Below are 16,770 nucleotides of genomic sequence, written 5' to 3'. Positions count from 1 at the left end.
CCTTGAAGCTGGCAGCTTATGAAGGTGGCGTTTTTTCTCTCCAGAAGGGAGTTTCTGCCTCTTCCACCTCGATTAGGATTGTCGTTTGTTGCAGGAGCTCCTCTTATCCAGTTTTCAGTTCTCAGGGGTAATTTTTCCACGAGTTGTTGTGAATTGGCTGCATCTGCGGGAGGAGGTGAGTTCAGAGTCTGCTTACGCTACTGTCTTGACTTCTCTCTCCATGTATCTTAAATTGTGTCAAAATGCAGTGATTAATCTTCAACAACACTCCCTACTCTAAACTGCCTTTTATTCTTTGTTCCTAAGTACTGTAATTGGCAAAACATATACTCACTTGATCAAGCTAGAGACCTGAGAGTCATGTTCCATATTTTCCTCTCTTCCTTAACTAATCCATCACCAGTCCTAGTGATTCCACCAGAAAATATATCTTGATTCCATCCATCCACTTCTCTCCAACACTACTGCTGCTAAATTCTTACATGTTGCCATCTTTATGTGTGTTGGCTTGGATACTCTTGGTCGCCCTGCTTTCACTCTTACCTCCCTCTAATTCATTCTTCACCTGGTAGTAACAAAAAATCTAAAACATAAATTGGAATATACTACTTTTCTGTTCAAAATCTCTAAATGGAATCTTATTGTAGTTAGGAAAAAGAACAAAATCCACTATTTTACATAACTATCAAGGTTTTCATGATCTGACACTCTGCCTACTTTCCAGCTTCAGTGAATGCCCCTATATTCTCCCACTCAATAATTTTATCTTTACCTCATCATTTCCCTTCAAAGACATTTTCTGAGGCCCCAGTGAAAATTAGATCTTCTGTCATTTCCTCTCATAACACCTGAACACATGATACTTTTCTTTATAGTAAAATTGTAGTTTTTTATTATTTATTTATATAACTCTTTGATTTATTTAATCATAGTCTTTTAATGTATGATGTATTTAGTTTCTATTCTACTGACATTTTCTTAAAGGTAGCGTTTAGTTTGGTTTTAAATTGCAACTTGGCACATAATGAACATTAATAAGTATTTGTTGAATGAATAATTAAATAAAACTGAAATTTCAAAGGCAAAACTACAGGACACTGTTCAACTCCGTAATACCATAGTTTTCTTTATCTTGAAATTTCTGATATTTCTCTTAAGTTCTCTTGTCTGTGTCTTATTATTGAATGCTTCCTCTAATGCTTCACTCTTGAATTACAGGACATTTTAATAACTATTGACATGATACTTAGTTTCTGAGTTTGAGATTTATCAATGTTTGCTTTAAGCATAAAACTCTATATATTGCAACAAATCTCTATTAACTGATTTCTACAGAGATTTGTTACCTCCTGCCTATTCTGTAAAATTTTTTCTATGACTTTACTTACCAATGGCATCTTTGTAATCTGAGTGGTTTGTTCTGTCCAATTCAGGATACTATGGAAATGCAGAATACATTTCAAAGTCTTTATGGATCGGTGCCTAAGCTCAAAATGACTCTCCCACCATGGAGTGAAATACAGATACCATACAATTCCTTTGAATTAAAACATCTATGAAGGAGAATAGAAATGGAGGATGACAACTAGTTTGTGCTTATTATTATAGCAGTATAAGCCTTGCAAATGAGACTTCTATAATCGCTTCTCAACAATATCTTTGTTGATTGTCTGTTTGGTGTCCTTTTATGTTCATATCTGATCTTTATGAAATATACCTATTAGTTAGGTTCCAATATGCCTTTAGTCTGAAATTTGATATGCTACTGGATATGTAGGCTGATGAAATCTGGCATAAACTTTTAGAATGACATTGAAGGTCCAGTAGTTACTTCCCTAGGTAGATTTGTCTTCTGAGAAATTTCCAAACGTTTACTTTTCATGTTATCTCAGTCTTTTAACTTTGTACCCTAATCTGCTTCTACTATCATAAAATAAATATTTATTAATATTTTTAATTCATTCTTACCATTATCACAATTACAAATTCTAAGGCAATTGTGTTTTAAAATTACCTAAATAACTTAAAATATCATAACCATATTTTATAACTACATAATGTAAATATAATTTTTCTCAGATAAGAAACAGTGATTATTTATTCTCGAATCCCAAGCACATGGCTTAGTGCTTGTCATAAACGAAGTGTTCAATAAACATTGAATGAGTGAATGAACAAACCGATTTTAATCAGTTACACAGAGAATTTTCTTCATTTCCACAAAATCATTTTTAGTTTCCTGTATATTTTTGACAATGGAAATTGTCTCATTCTGTTGTCTTGCTGAGTGTAACCCATCCCTAGTTATCAATCAAGTGTTGATTCTTTTGTAATTTCTGATAAGACATCCACTATAATATTAAATTACTCAAGAAAAATGAGTTCAGTTTAGTTTTTCCAAAGCAAATGCATTTGGCAAATATTTCTCTTTTTTTCATTTCAGCTATCTATCCAAAGTGCATCTTGTCTAAACTAGTATTTTGGACTCATGGGTTGAATAAAATCCATACATTCTATTACTGCTCCAATCATGTCAAAAGCACACTTTATGTTTATATTGACAAGCTTTCTTTGGAATGTGACATACACTTTAAAAAATTGTTTCCCAAGTTAACAATTTTGTTAAAAAATATTTAATTTTGCCATCTAGAAAACTCTTAGTGGTATAAGGGTTCCTGAATACTGGACAACTCTATAAAATGATATGGTTTACATTAAAATGAAAATTTGCCTGTGTACACATCATAATATAACTCACCCTGTGTCATAATTATAAGCTCTGCTGAAAGGAACATTTTTCATCTCCTGATCTTCCTTCCCTGTGGAGGGAACTCAATTAATGTAATATGATTGGCCTCTCTCTTCCCTTTTTCTTTCTCTTCCCTAGGATAGCTTGAGTGACTTATCTACTTGGTGAATTGGAAGAGAATAGGGGGAGAAGCTGGCCTCTGTTCCACCCTCTTCTCCCTTGGGAACAAATGTGTTCATTTATCTGGAGAAGAGGAAATTGCAGAGAAATGAGCCTGAACATGTGTGTCCAATTTCCCTTCATGTCATTGGCTGGCTCCTAACCTTGTGTGCGAGGACAAGATTACAATAAATCCAACAGACCACAGAGCTGGGAGGCTAAAGAGCTGAATATCTGTTTTTAGAATCATTTTGGATTGGGGACAAAGAAGTTAGAGTTCAGACCCAACCAGGTTGGACAAACCTTAGTAAATGCACTGGGCTTAAAGTTGAAATCTCAAAATGGTTATGCCCTCACCTAAGGAGTGGTGACTGGACTATCGGAAAAAGAGCTATGCAAACCGAAACGGACCAGTCCTGTCATGGCCTAAAGCCAAGCCTTCAGGGAAAGGTGATCTGCCAGCATTCCATCAAGAGCTGGCATTAAAATTAAACCTTTCAGAAGGAATAAAATATCATCCAGCGTCTGCCTTCATTGATTCATAATTTCTGAAATCATTCAAAATATACAAACAGGCTAAAAACTGTGAATAAATGACCAAAAAACAGAAGCAAACAATCAAAACTTGAAAAAGAAGTGAGAGAAAAATAGAATGATTTGAAATATTAAGATGGTAAACTCAACAGGGCTTCTGGTGGTTATGAAGGTAGAAGGGAGGGATTGATTTGGAAGCCAGATTGCAGGCTTGGAAGAAAAGAGAGCAGGTTTGGTTAGAAAAGGAATAAAATAGTTTCAGACATACAAAGTTTGAGGTGTTTGTGAGGCATCGGGGTAAATATATTTCAGAGGTGATACAAGCGACATGAGGAAATGTATCCTGGGATGGGATATTTAGTTTTGGAATAGCCAACATATAAGTAGTAGTGAAAATTATGTGACTGGATAAGGATGCCAAGATACAAATTATTGAGAGTGGAAAGGGGGCTTGGGGAGGAGCTTTGGAATAGTGTAGCAAAGTCAGAGAAGGAAGAATCAGAAAAGGAAACATAGGACGTAGTGGCAGAGGGACACATAGGAGAGAGTAATGCCATCACAGAATCTACATTTTCACACAAATACAGAAGGCATAATCAGATGTACTCAGGTCTACCCCAGACCATTAATTATATGATCCTACAGTAGCGCAGAATCGCACAGACAGATTCATTCACATTTCCATGGTTTCATTTATGAATTCAATTCAGAATTTAGAGAGGATGCATTATTTTAAAAATAAGCCTGCCTGAGGCTTGGGTAAGAATTGTTTTATCTATCCTAAATAATGCTTGAAAAAAATTTAAACAACCCAAAGACATTTCCACCTACTTTATAAAGTATTATCTGAAAACAAGCTCATAGAGTGAGTGACCTACAGGAATCATTTCCTTGAAGTGTGATTTTTTTCTTGTCACATAATTTTTAACTTTCCTTTACCATACGCTAGAGAGCTTTGGAGACATGTTGGGAGTGTTTTGTGTAAATAAGTCGTTTAAGAGGAAGAATTTAAATGTATCTAAGTTCTATTTCTACCACAGTTAACTATTAAGCAACTCATTTGGATATAAGAGCATGGATTCCTAAAGTGAATTTATATCATGCAGTGAATGTTATACTCAGTTTGTTTCCATTTTGACAAATGCTTCACGGAAGTGTTTTAATGAATTATTTTTCTCTCAAAATTGATCTATAATGGTAAAAACACTAGATTTGGAATCAAGAAATCTGGACTCAAGTTCACACTGTGTCACTCTGTTACTATCTATATTATTGTAGACAGACCACTTTCAGTGGTGAGCTCTCTAAAGTGTGTGTAATACAATGATATATGTATTTTATACACCAGTCCATTGGAAAATGAACATACTTGTTTCAAGAACTACAGTGATTCGTGCATATTATGCTGTTGAAAGATGTGCCACATTGTTTAAATATGCATAGGGAAGAACACCTTCACAAGCCATGCAATATTAATGGGGAGGAAAGCTCATATATTCAATTGGTTGATAGTTTTAGGCAGTTCAAATGGAGAATTGTGTCCATTATTCATACAATTAATGCAAAACATAGACTTATCACAATTCTAGTGAATTTTTTAATCCAAACTCTGCATATTATATCATGATCTGTAAGGGTAAATATGATATATTTTATTATTTTGTTGGCTTGGCTTTGCCTGTTATTGAGTACATATGAATGTACGTATTGCTCGTGTCTTCACATAATTTGTTTTACAAGTGCACTGGCCTGTTTATGAAGATTCTGAGAGTGCCAAAGAGGTAAATGTATCTTGGCCACAAAATAGAACATAAGAAGGTGACTATTCCTTTTACCTAGGTGTATTATGATTATGAGAAATAAATGTGGCTAATTTGTCAGTTCTAAAGTATAGCTTTTTGCACAACGTAAATGTAGTTTACTGAACAATAAATCTCAAGTAAATCTTATAAAAATAAATTGTCTTTGTTGAACAAGAATGGGCTTTGCTATTTCTCTATGATGTTTTCTAAGCATACCTGCTATTCTGATGAAATATAAGGCACTGTAAACAATTCTTTGGGGTATAAGAATCATAGAAAGAGGCGAAGTGTATGGAAATGAATATCTGAATTATTAAAGGTGCAGTAATAGGTTTTGTACTTTGCCAAGTTTTTTCCTGCTTTTAGTCACAATTGCAGATTCTTGGTTACCATCCTAAATGTTGTAATCGTTGTTATTTGCTTAAAATATTAACTTGAGAATTGAACTAGATTTCTACCTTTCTAAAAGTGAAGATTTATGGCAGTTTCAATGTATTTTTTAATGTTCTATGTATTTGCTTTGTTTAGCTTTATTCTGTGGAAATCCTATGTTCTTAAAATAAAAATTTTTTTATGTATGAAGAGGGTAGTACGTGACCCAGAATAAAAATTACCTCACCAGAAATTGGAAAACTTTACACCAAACACATCAATGCTTACTCTTGGGAATGAGAACGAAAATATGGGAGGTGTTTTTCCCTATACAACTGATAGTTCTTGAATCTGTTTGTAGTGAATCAAGTTTGAATATTCTAAGATATTGTACAAGTTCTAATCCATAGTGGCAAAATATTAAAGTTAGTGATATAAGAATGTTGTGAAACAAATTTTTGTAATAGGTATAGTATTTGTCAATCTCTTCTTTGTCATTATTCTGAAGGATACAAAACATATCATACAGAAAATATCAGGTGAGAGTTAAAAATATCTCAGAAATTCATTCAACTTAATGATTATATTTGTCAATATAGGTCTTGGAAACAGGTATTGAAAACCTGAAACCAACATTTTTGATATATTTTGACAAAAGATGTGCTATTGATCATGGAGCACTTTACAGAGAGAGTATAGAATAAAAGCTTAATGATCAACCTAAAGAAGAGCAGGCTCACTGACAGCTGGGAAATTATTCAACTTGACAGTTTTTTATAGATAAAAGAGAGAAAAACTCTTAGTGAATCTTGTTCGCTAGGCAGTTCAATATTTATCAATTTTAAAAAGTTACAAAGAGAAAAACTGTAATGAAAACAAATAAATAAATAACAGAGAAGGAAATACTTCCTGACTCATATTTATGAGGCCAGCATTACCTTAATACCAAAATCTCATATATTAAAAGTAAAAGAACATTGCAGACAATAGCCCTCATAAACACAGACCAAAACTTTTTAATGAAATATTAGCAAGTTAATTACAGACATGTAGAAAAATGACACTACTTCCTCACCAAGTGCAGTGTATCTGGGGAATCTGAAGTTGGTTCAATATTCAAAAACCAATTAATGTATTACACTATATTTACAGACTAAAAAGGAAATCAATAGGATTATCTCAATAGAAGCAGAGAAACCATTTGACACAAGTTAACACCCATTCCAGATAAAAACATTCATTAAACTAGGAATAGAAGGAAACTTCTTCAAATCGATAGAGTGAATGCTGGAAACTGGCATCTAATATTATTCCTCATGGTAAAATAAAATATTTTTTCCCTAAAACAAGAAACATTTCAAGAATGTAGATGCTCACCACTTCTATTCAACTTCTACTGAACAAGCGTAATATGGCAGTAATAGGGCAAAGACATAGTTTGTATGATACTATTACACTAGACAATGTAATATGACAAAGAAAAAATATAATAAGTGGCAGAGAGAATGAAAAGGAGGAAAATATATGAATTGTTTACAGGAAAACCAAAAGAACTAATTTAAAAAGCCACTAAACACGAGTTTAGCTAGGTTGCAGAATAAAAGGTCAATATGCTAAAATGAAATGTATTGTTATATGCTAACAATGGACAATTAGAAATTTAGGTTAAAATACAATACCATTTGCAATAGTATCAAAAACATGAAATCTTAAAGATAAATCTAACAAAATATGTGCAAGATTTGTGTGCTAAAAATTACAACATTAATGAGAGAAATTAAAAATGTCCTAAATGAATGGAGAGATATCCTGTGTTCAAGGATTGGAAGACTTAGTATTGTTAAGACATCAAATCCTAGCAAGCTTTTTTGTAGATTCAAGCTGGTTCAAAAATTTATAAAGAGAAGCAAAAGATCTAAAATAGTCAAAACAATTTTGAAAAAAGAAAAACATATTTGGAGAACTCATACTACCTGATTTCAAGACTTATCATAAAGTTAAATTAGTCTAGTGCAGCATTGGTATAAGAATTAACACATAGATCAATGGAACTGAAATGGAGATTTGATAAGCAGAATCTTCCATTGTACGCATTGTGGTACAATCCACACAATGGCACATCCATACAATGAAATACTATTCAACAACATAACAGTACTGAAATGCTGGTATATGCAACAACATAGATGAGTATTAATGGTATTATGCTAAGTTGAAAAAAGGCCAAGCAGGAAGAGTACACGCTGTGTGTTTCTATTCATATGTGATCGATTGATATTCAACTAAGTTGTGAAGGTAGTTCAATGGAAAAAGAATAGTCTTTTTAACAAATGGAGCTGGAAAAATTGGGTGTTTTTATGCAAAACAATAAGACAAATCTCAACTTATATACCTTGCACCATATGCAAAGATATAAATAGTAAATTGAAAGGCATCCTAAATGTAAAATCTATAACTATAAATTCTCTGAAAACCAGGAGAAAATTTTGTGACTCTGAGTTAGGCAAACTTTTTTAAGATAGGACACAGAAAACATGTATCAGAAAAGAAAAGAAATGATTGGATTAGTGGATTGGAAGATGAATTTGGATAGATAGATGTGGATTTCATCATAAGAAAAAAATGTCTGCTCTTCAAAATACCCTCTAATGAACATTAACAGACAAACCACAGACTGGTAAAAAATATTTGCAAAACATATATTTGATAAAGTTCTTGCAGCTAGAATATATAAAGAACTCTTGAAACTCGATAATAAGAAGACAAAGGAGCCAATTTAAGAGTGGAAAAATATTTGCGGATACACTTCACCAAAGAATAGATAGGAAAGGCAAATATGCACATTAAAAGATATTTAGCGGGCCGGCCTCGTGGCTTAGCTGTTAAGGGCGCGCGCTCCGCTGCTGGCAGCCCAGGTTCGGATCCCAGGCGCGCACCGATGCACCGCTTCTCCGGCCATGCTGAGGCCGCGTCCCACATACAGCAACTAGAAGGATGTGCAACTATGACACAGCTACCTACTGGGGCTTTGGGGGAAAAAAGAAAAAAGGAGGAGTATTGGCAATAGATGTTAGCTCAGAGCTGGTCTTCCTCAGCAAAAAGAGAGGAGGATTAGCATGGATGTTAGCTCAGGGCTGATCTTCCTCACAAAAAAAAAAAAAAGATATTTAGCATTGTTAGTCACGAAGAAAAGCAAATAAAAACCACAATGGGATACTATCACAGCCCTGCTAAGATAGCTTAAATTATAACAACAACAAACAAAAACAGGTGACTAGAACTATTTCTTTCCTTCTTTCTTTCTTTCTTTCCTTCCTTTCTTCCTTCCTTCCTTCCTTCCTTCCTTCCTTCCTTCCTTCCTTCCTTCCTTCCTTCCTTCCTTCCTTCCTTCCTTCCTTCCTTCCTTCCTTCCTTCTCTCTCTCTCTTTTTCTTTCTTTTTGTGAGGAAAATCAGCCCTGAGCTAACATGTATTGCCAATCCTCCTCTTTTTGCTGAGGAAGATTGGCCCTGGGCTAATATCCATGCCCATCTTCCTCTACTTTACATGGGACGCCCCCACAGCCTGGCTTGACAAGCGCTCCATCAGTCCGAGTTCAGGATCTGAACCTGCAAACCCTGGGCCGAGGAAGTGGAACCTGCGAACTTAACTGCTACATCACTGGGCCAGCCCCTAGAACTGTTATTTCTTGCTGGTTGGAATGTAAAAATTGTAAAGCTACTTTGAAAAATAGTTTTGCAGTTTTGCATAAAGTTAAGTGTTCACTTTAACCCTCGCAAATTAACCTAACTATCCCACTCCAGGTATTTACTCAAATGAAATGAAAACATATCCACACAAATACGTGTTTGTGAATATTTATAGAAGTTTCATTCAGAATAACTAAACACTAGAAACAACCCAGACGTCCATCAAACAGTAACAGATACATTGTGGTACATCCATACTGTGAAACACTAGTCAGCAATGAAAATACTGGGTTATGGATTCACGCAGCAGTATAGATGACTATCAATAGCATTATGCTATGTGATTGAAGCCTGACAGAAAAAGTACATAGTGCTGATTTCCACTTATATAAGATTCTGAAAAGGCAAACCTATAGGAACAGAAATCAGATCAGTGGTTGACAACGGCTGGGAGTGGGGAAGAGATTCACTACAAAGTAGCAGAAGGACTATTTTTGGGGCGATGCAATTGTTTTATCTTGATTGTGTTGTGAGTTCCTAACTATACACATTCGTCAAAACTCACTTATTGAGTTGTACATTTAAGTATGGCGCATTTTAACTTATGCAAATAATTCCTTAAAAACACCTGACTTAGGAAAAAAGAATTATTAAAAAAAGGTTGAAAAAAAGCAAGTGCATATATTTATTGAAAAAACTTTGTAAGACATAGTATCATTATTTTTGCTACTACATGGTCCATTCATAGCTTCATGTGTTATAAGTTCTTGTTTGTAGTCTTCCTTTTCTGCCTCTTATACGCTCTTTAGGCATTCTCTTAGGTTTTCTGTGAACTTATAGTCCTCTAGGGTGGTGTTGGTAATGCAAACGGAAAGAGCGGGGGGGATGGTAAACCTTAGGCCACGGTGGTTGTGTCTCCCACATTGAGTTTTGGAAGCTTGCCCATTCAGAGAACCCTTCTTGGATGCTGCCTTTTCCTAAGAACTGTAATGCTTGTTTGTAATAACCAAGCACAAGGCTGTGAATGGAGAGCTGAGGGAGGGACCTGTTGTTGCACCTGTTAGTCATCTGATCCCTGTTCCAGCTGATTCTTAATGTCCCCTGCTGGTGCTGAGCAGTAATGACCTTTTTTTTTTTTTTTTTTGGCTTTCAGTGGTAACTGGCAAGGCAGTGATCCACCAATGATAGGGCAGGAAAGAAATATGAAAATGAGTATAAAATTCTCCCCCAAGTTATACCAGTGTTTCTGTGGAATTTCCTGGATTTTATTGTGAGAGGGAACTAGCAGACCATGTTGCTGCATCACTTTTTCAAGAAAAGAAACTGTATGAGCACTCAAATTGAAAAAAACACAGTTGAAACTGGGTTAAATCCTGACTGTAGTGATAGCTCTCACTGTAACAAAATAGTTGAAGCATTGTGTACTGATGTGGCAGGTAGATATTCTCTAAAAATTTCACTCACTTATCTCAAATATTTAATATTCCTCATATTCCTTTCTGGCACATCAAAATATTTCAGAAGCATTTGAAAGAAGTGAATAGAATTGAAACAAGAAAATCAAAATATATTGCAAAGATACTGTTAATAGAATTTTGTGACTGATTTGATATATACACAGAGAAGTTTAGATTTCAAGAAAGAAGTCTACGCATATATATTCTAAAGTCTGGAGTCTTTTCTTATATAAGAGAGTTAATAATTAATTAATTAAAACAGCTGCCTAACACCAACTTAATTCCTCTTACATTGGGTCTCTTAGCCAGGCAAATTTTGGCATTCCCTAGATGACTGTCTGGTTTTAAAATATACTTTTGTACTACCACAACCACATCTTTTTAGTTGGCTAAGTCAGAGTGTGAAATACCCTCCCAATAGTTTAACTAATTCCAATGTAGTTTTTCTTTTTAAGGCTTTCAAGTATTTCAATGATCTTTTCTAAAATAACTTAACCTTTCCTCTCTACACTGTCTCTGAGTTTATGCCACCTTTCTTAGATAAATAAAAGTCTTCTCTGTCTCAATCCTATAACATTGAAATTATATCCTAAATTACCTCAACTTTCTTCCTCATTATTACTAACAGATAAATGCAGCACGTTGAAATATATTCTTCTTTACTTGTGAAATGTTTTGAGATTCAATTTTTCAAGTCTCAAGGGCATCATTTGGAAACTGGCTTCTTTATACACCTAAGCGTGAATATTATTACTTCTTTCCACTTTGCAATATAGGAAATTTCTTCACATACCTGTGATTGGAATCACATAAAATTTTGTTTTCATAGATCTACATATTTCCTATAAATTTGACCATGATTAAATTAGTTCTGCCAGTTTAAATGATCCCACGGATTAAAATGTGACTAACTTTTAGAATGAGAGAAATAGATAGTGAGGAAACAATAGTTAGAATTTTTAAATCTTTATGATAATGTCAACAATTTTTACTTTTCTAAAGTTCTAATAAATTCTCTGCTAACAAAGATAATGCTCTCTAATGTCATGCCTCATTGTTAAAACTTTATCAGTAGTTATTATAAAAGACAATGAGGGGAATTTTAAAATAAATTTAGTTCTAAATAAATTTAAATCTAATAAAATAATTTAAGTATACCAGAAGACAATTAATATACGTTTGTGATTATTGCAGTAGAGATAGGAAGTTAATGTTATATTTTGGTGTTTCCCAAGGACAAGCCTCTATTTGGGCTAGCAAGGTGCAAGATATTCAGGTCAGAGGAAACTAACCTCCTCTATTACCAGCAAATTTCAAGGTTGAGATTCTAAACACGTCTCCTGGACCAGCTCTTGGCTCATCTTCTCCAGGAGTGTAGGGATAACCCTTAGGTAGAACACATGAGTCACTCTTAGAAAACTAAATTGGGGCCAGGAAATTAAGACTCTGAAATTATTCCTAAATTTTCTTTAACAAAAAAATAAAGTCCTTTTATTTTAGGCTATCATTTGTTCAAGTAGAAAACAGAGAAGAAATCCTATGACCTTGCGGTGTCAATGCCACTGAATTTCAGTGTCCTCATTTAAAAAATGGATATTATAAATTGTCATAAATATAATGGTGCAAATCAAAATTAGACCATGAGCTACTAGTTGAAGATGGGCTGGGAAGCAATAGGCTCTAGAAATGAATTGCCTTAATTTGAAGTCAATTTTTTACTCCTTAATCAATGTGTGAATTTGTGGAAATTACTTAATCTCTCTGTGCTTCAATTTCCTTATGTATGAATTTTAAGACCTATATCTGGTAACAAAATAAAATCACTAGGGGCCAGCCCGGTGGCGCAAGCGGTTAAGTGCGCACGTTCCGCTGCGGCGGCCCGGGGTTTGCGTGTTCGGATCCCGGGTGCGCACCGATGCACCGCTTGTTAAGCCATGCTGTGGCAGTGTCCCATATAAAGTAGAGGAAGATGGGCATGGATGTTAGCCCAGGGCCAGTCTTCCTCAGCAAAAAAAAGAGGAGGATTGGCATTGGATGTTAGCTCAGGGCTGGTCCTCCTCACACACACAAAAAAATAAATAAAATAAAATAAAATCACAAGAAATGTTCTACTATATAAATTTATAGAATTTTAGAGATTATCTGAGTCGTTTATATAATTATCGTATCTCTTATTGTTTCTTACACATAGCAGAGTTAATAAAATTTCAAACTAAAAATTAAAATGAGTTCTGCAATAAATGTTTTCTAAAATTTATAATAATTCAATGTAATTGTATGAGTCTTTGTTTAGAGGAATGCAAGTAAGTTTTCCTAATAATTCAGAAGAAATTGATAGTGTACAATTGACCAAATTGCTTATAGCTTATTATTAAAATTCTTCTAGTTCTTACTCACTGGTCTGGAGTTTAGAGTAATATTGAAATACACACACATATGTGTATATAAATATATATGTGTGTGTATACATGTAAAAAATACATATGTATAAATATAATTATTTAATCTTCACAAAAATTCCCCAAGTAGGTGGTGGGGATGGTTGGGAAGGCAAAGCAGGACTAAGCCGTAGGACCTTGGTGGAATAGTGGTATTTGTGATAGCAGGGGCTGACACAAAGGCAGTTCAATGGAATCAGAGTCTGAAATGACTCAGTTCTCACTCAAGGTAGGAACACCAGCGACTACAGGGGTACCAGGTCAAATGGCCTCGCAGCCACTTTGAACAAGAAGTGAACAAGAAGCTTCCCCGAGTCAGAATTGGTAAGGAATGAGGATGGGTGGCAGAACAGTGGTTTAGAAAAGGTAATCAGCACCAACTATAAAATATGTGGAAAAAATGTAAACTGGAAAAGGAGTACTACAATCGCTAATCAGGAGTAGGAAATAAAGTACCATCAGGTAGCATTCTGGAATGACCTCAGACAGGTTGTCCAGAACCATGGCTATGAATGGTAAACTTCCAGTTTAAGTGGATTAGGGTGACCAAAAGCCCCAGTCTGCCTAGAACTTTGATGGTTTTAGTACTGAAATCCCATGTCTAGAAAAACCCCTCAGTCCCAGGCAAACCAGGAAGGTTGGTCACTCTAACATTAGTGACTAACAGACAATGCAGAAAAATATATAGTGACATAAATGAAAAGGTATGACTTGGCCCAAACCAGAGAACATCTAGCAAAGCAGTGGCAGTGACAGAAATTTTTCTTCTGTAAATGAGATACGACAAAACGTTCTCTCACTCATAGGTCTGGTGGTTAATGCTGGCTTTTGAGTGGAATTAAATTGCACCTTTTAATAGGAGGAGTTTCAAAAACATTTTGTAGACATATTTTAAAAGCCACACGACTCTTTTGGTTCTAGGTTTCTTTTGCTCAGTACAATATTTCAAAAATTCATCAATGCTTTTCTGTGTATGAGTAGTTTGCTCCTTTTTATTGCTGGGTAGTATTCTATCGTATAGATATGTCACAATCTGTCTATACATTCATGTGTTGATGAATATCCTAATTCTTTCCAGTTTGAGGTTTTTATGAATAGCGCTGTTATAAACACATATGCAAAGGCATTGTGTGACTTATGTTTTTATTTCTTTTCAGTAAATATAGTAATGTATGTAGTAAATGTCTGTTGGGTCATATAGTAAATCTATTTTTAACCTTATAAAGAACTGCCAAATAGTTTCCCCAAATGGTTGTACAATTTTACGTTCTCATCAAAAATGTATGAGATTTTCAGCTGCTTCACGCCCTCACCGATGCTTGGTAATATGAAATGTGTGTAGCAGTATCACATTGTGGTTTTAATTTTATTTCCCTGCAAATTTATGCTAACATCTTTTCATGTGTTTATTAGCCATTTTCTTTTGTCAAGTGTCTGTTCAAATATTTTGCCCATTTTTAATGGATTATTTATTATTGAGTTTTAAGATATCTTTACATATTTTGGATACAAACTGTTTGTCAAGTAAAAACACTGAAAAACATTTTCTCCCAATCTATGGATTGCTTATTCAATTTTATTGGTGTCTTTGAGGATCAGAAGTTTTTACTAATTGATATATAATTCATGATTTAAAAAAATATGTTTAGTCCTTGTCTGATGAATCTTTGCTTAAACCAATATGACAATAATTTTCTCTTACTTTTTTTTAGGTGACATATGGTTTGAGCTTGTCATTTTGATCTACCATCCATTTCAAAATGTTTTTTGTGCATGGGGTGAAGTAAGTTTTGAGGTTTATTTTACTCCTATGGATAACAAATTTTTCCATCATTCAAGGAAACTATCGTTATTTTGTGTTGAATTTGTTTGACACTGTCAAATCCATACACACATACACACACACAAATCATTTTTTTGACTCTCTAGTTTATTCCGTTAGTTTGTACACTGGTATGAGTCTACTCTTAGACGAACACCACACTGTATGGATTATAGTAGCTCTAAATTAAGTCTTGAAATAATACTAAAAATTGTTTTTGCTGTTCTAGGTCCTTTGCATTTCCATATGAATTTTAAAATCAATTTATCAATTTTTACCAAAAAAACCAAAAAACTTTCATGGAGGTTTTGATTGGGCTAGTGTTCAATGTCTAAATCAATTTAGAGAGACAAGAAATAATGATCCCTGAGTGAGTAGTGCTGCACTGTTAATTTTCAAATATCTGGGGATTTTCCAAGTATCTTATTGTTATTGATTTAAAATTTAATTCCATTTTGGTTAAAAAATATACTCTATATGATTCCAATCCTTTCAAATTCACGGAGACTTGTTTTATGGCCCAGCTTCATGAATGTTCCATATTCACTTGAAAAGAATGTCAATTGTGGGTGCAGTGTTATATAAATGTCAATTAAGTTAAGTTGGTTGAGTGTGATGTTCAATTCTTCTATATCCATATTGATTTTCTGTCTACCTAAGCTTTCAGTTTCTGAGAATAAAATGTTACGATCTCAAAACATAATTGGGAATTTGTTCATTTATCTTTTTAGTCCTATCATTTTTTGGTTCACGTGTTTTGAAACACTGTTTTTAGGTACATAAACATTTAAGATGGTTATGTACTCTTGATGAATAGACTCTTTTATCATTAATGAATGTTCCTTTTTATTTCTGGTAATGTTTCTTGTTCTGCAATCTACTCTGTATGATATTAATATAGCCACTCCAGCTTTCTTATGATTAGTGTTTGCATAAAATATATTTTCCATCTTTTTACTTTTAACCTATCTATGTCTTGTTATTTAAAGGGCGTATCATGTAGGCAACATTTGGTTGCACCTTATTCTTTTATCCATTCTGACAGTCTCTGCTTTTTATTTGGAGAAATCATGCATATTAATGTAATTATCAATATATTTGATTTTACACCTACAATGTTGTGATGTGTACTAATCACTACAGATTTTTCTCTTGACAGATACCAACCCTAAATTCTAGATTATTCCAATATTTAAGTGATTTCCATTTCTCCACAGTGCCACGATTGTCCAGTGCTGGGATTACTCATATATGTTTGCCAGCAAGCATCCCCAACTTCCAGTTATTCACAGTGTTTTCTATCTGCCCTTCTTCACTAACTTTTTACCTGAGAAATTTCTACCTAATTTATAAGATTCATCTTATAGGAAATTTCACATAAGAAGCATACTTTGATCTGCCAAGTCTGAGTTTTGTCCCACCATGCTTCTATTGTGTGCTATATTTCCATTTCCTCCACTAGCATTTATCACATATTAATTTTTTTAATTGAATATTGTATTAGTCTGTTCAGGCTTCCATAACAGAACACCACAGACTGGGTGGCTTAAATAACAGAAATTTATTTTCTCACAGTTTTGGAGGCCAGAAATCCAAGGTCAATGTGCCAACAGGGTTAGTTTCTGGTGAGACATTTCTTCCTGGCTTGCAGAGAGCTGCCTTATTACTGTGTCCTCACATAGCCTTCCCTTTGTGCACATGAACTCTTGGTGTCTCTTCCTCTTCTTATAAGGACATCAGCCCTATTGC

The 16,770-nt window shown here is 34.2% G+C and overlaps 1 long non-coding RNA gene across 2 annotated transcripts in view; it reads left to right on the top strand.

Annotated features, from left to right (window-relative positions):
• Window positions 1-16,770, top strand: part of LOC131404215 (uncharacterized) — a 300,648-nt gene that overhangs the window by 434 nt on the left and 283,444 nt on the right. The gene's annotated exons all lie outside the window — the stretch shown is intronic.

This window comes from Diceros bicornis, chromosome 4, assembly GCF_020826845.1.
Source record: "Diceros bicornis minor isolate mBicDic1 chromosome 4, mDicBic1.mat.cur, whole genome shotgun sequence".
NCBI lineage: Eukaryota > Metazoa > Chordata > Mammalia > Perissodactyla > Rhinocerotidae > Diceros > Diceros bicornis.
This window is presented reverse-complemented; position numbering and strand designations above follow the sequence as displayed.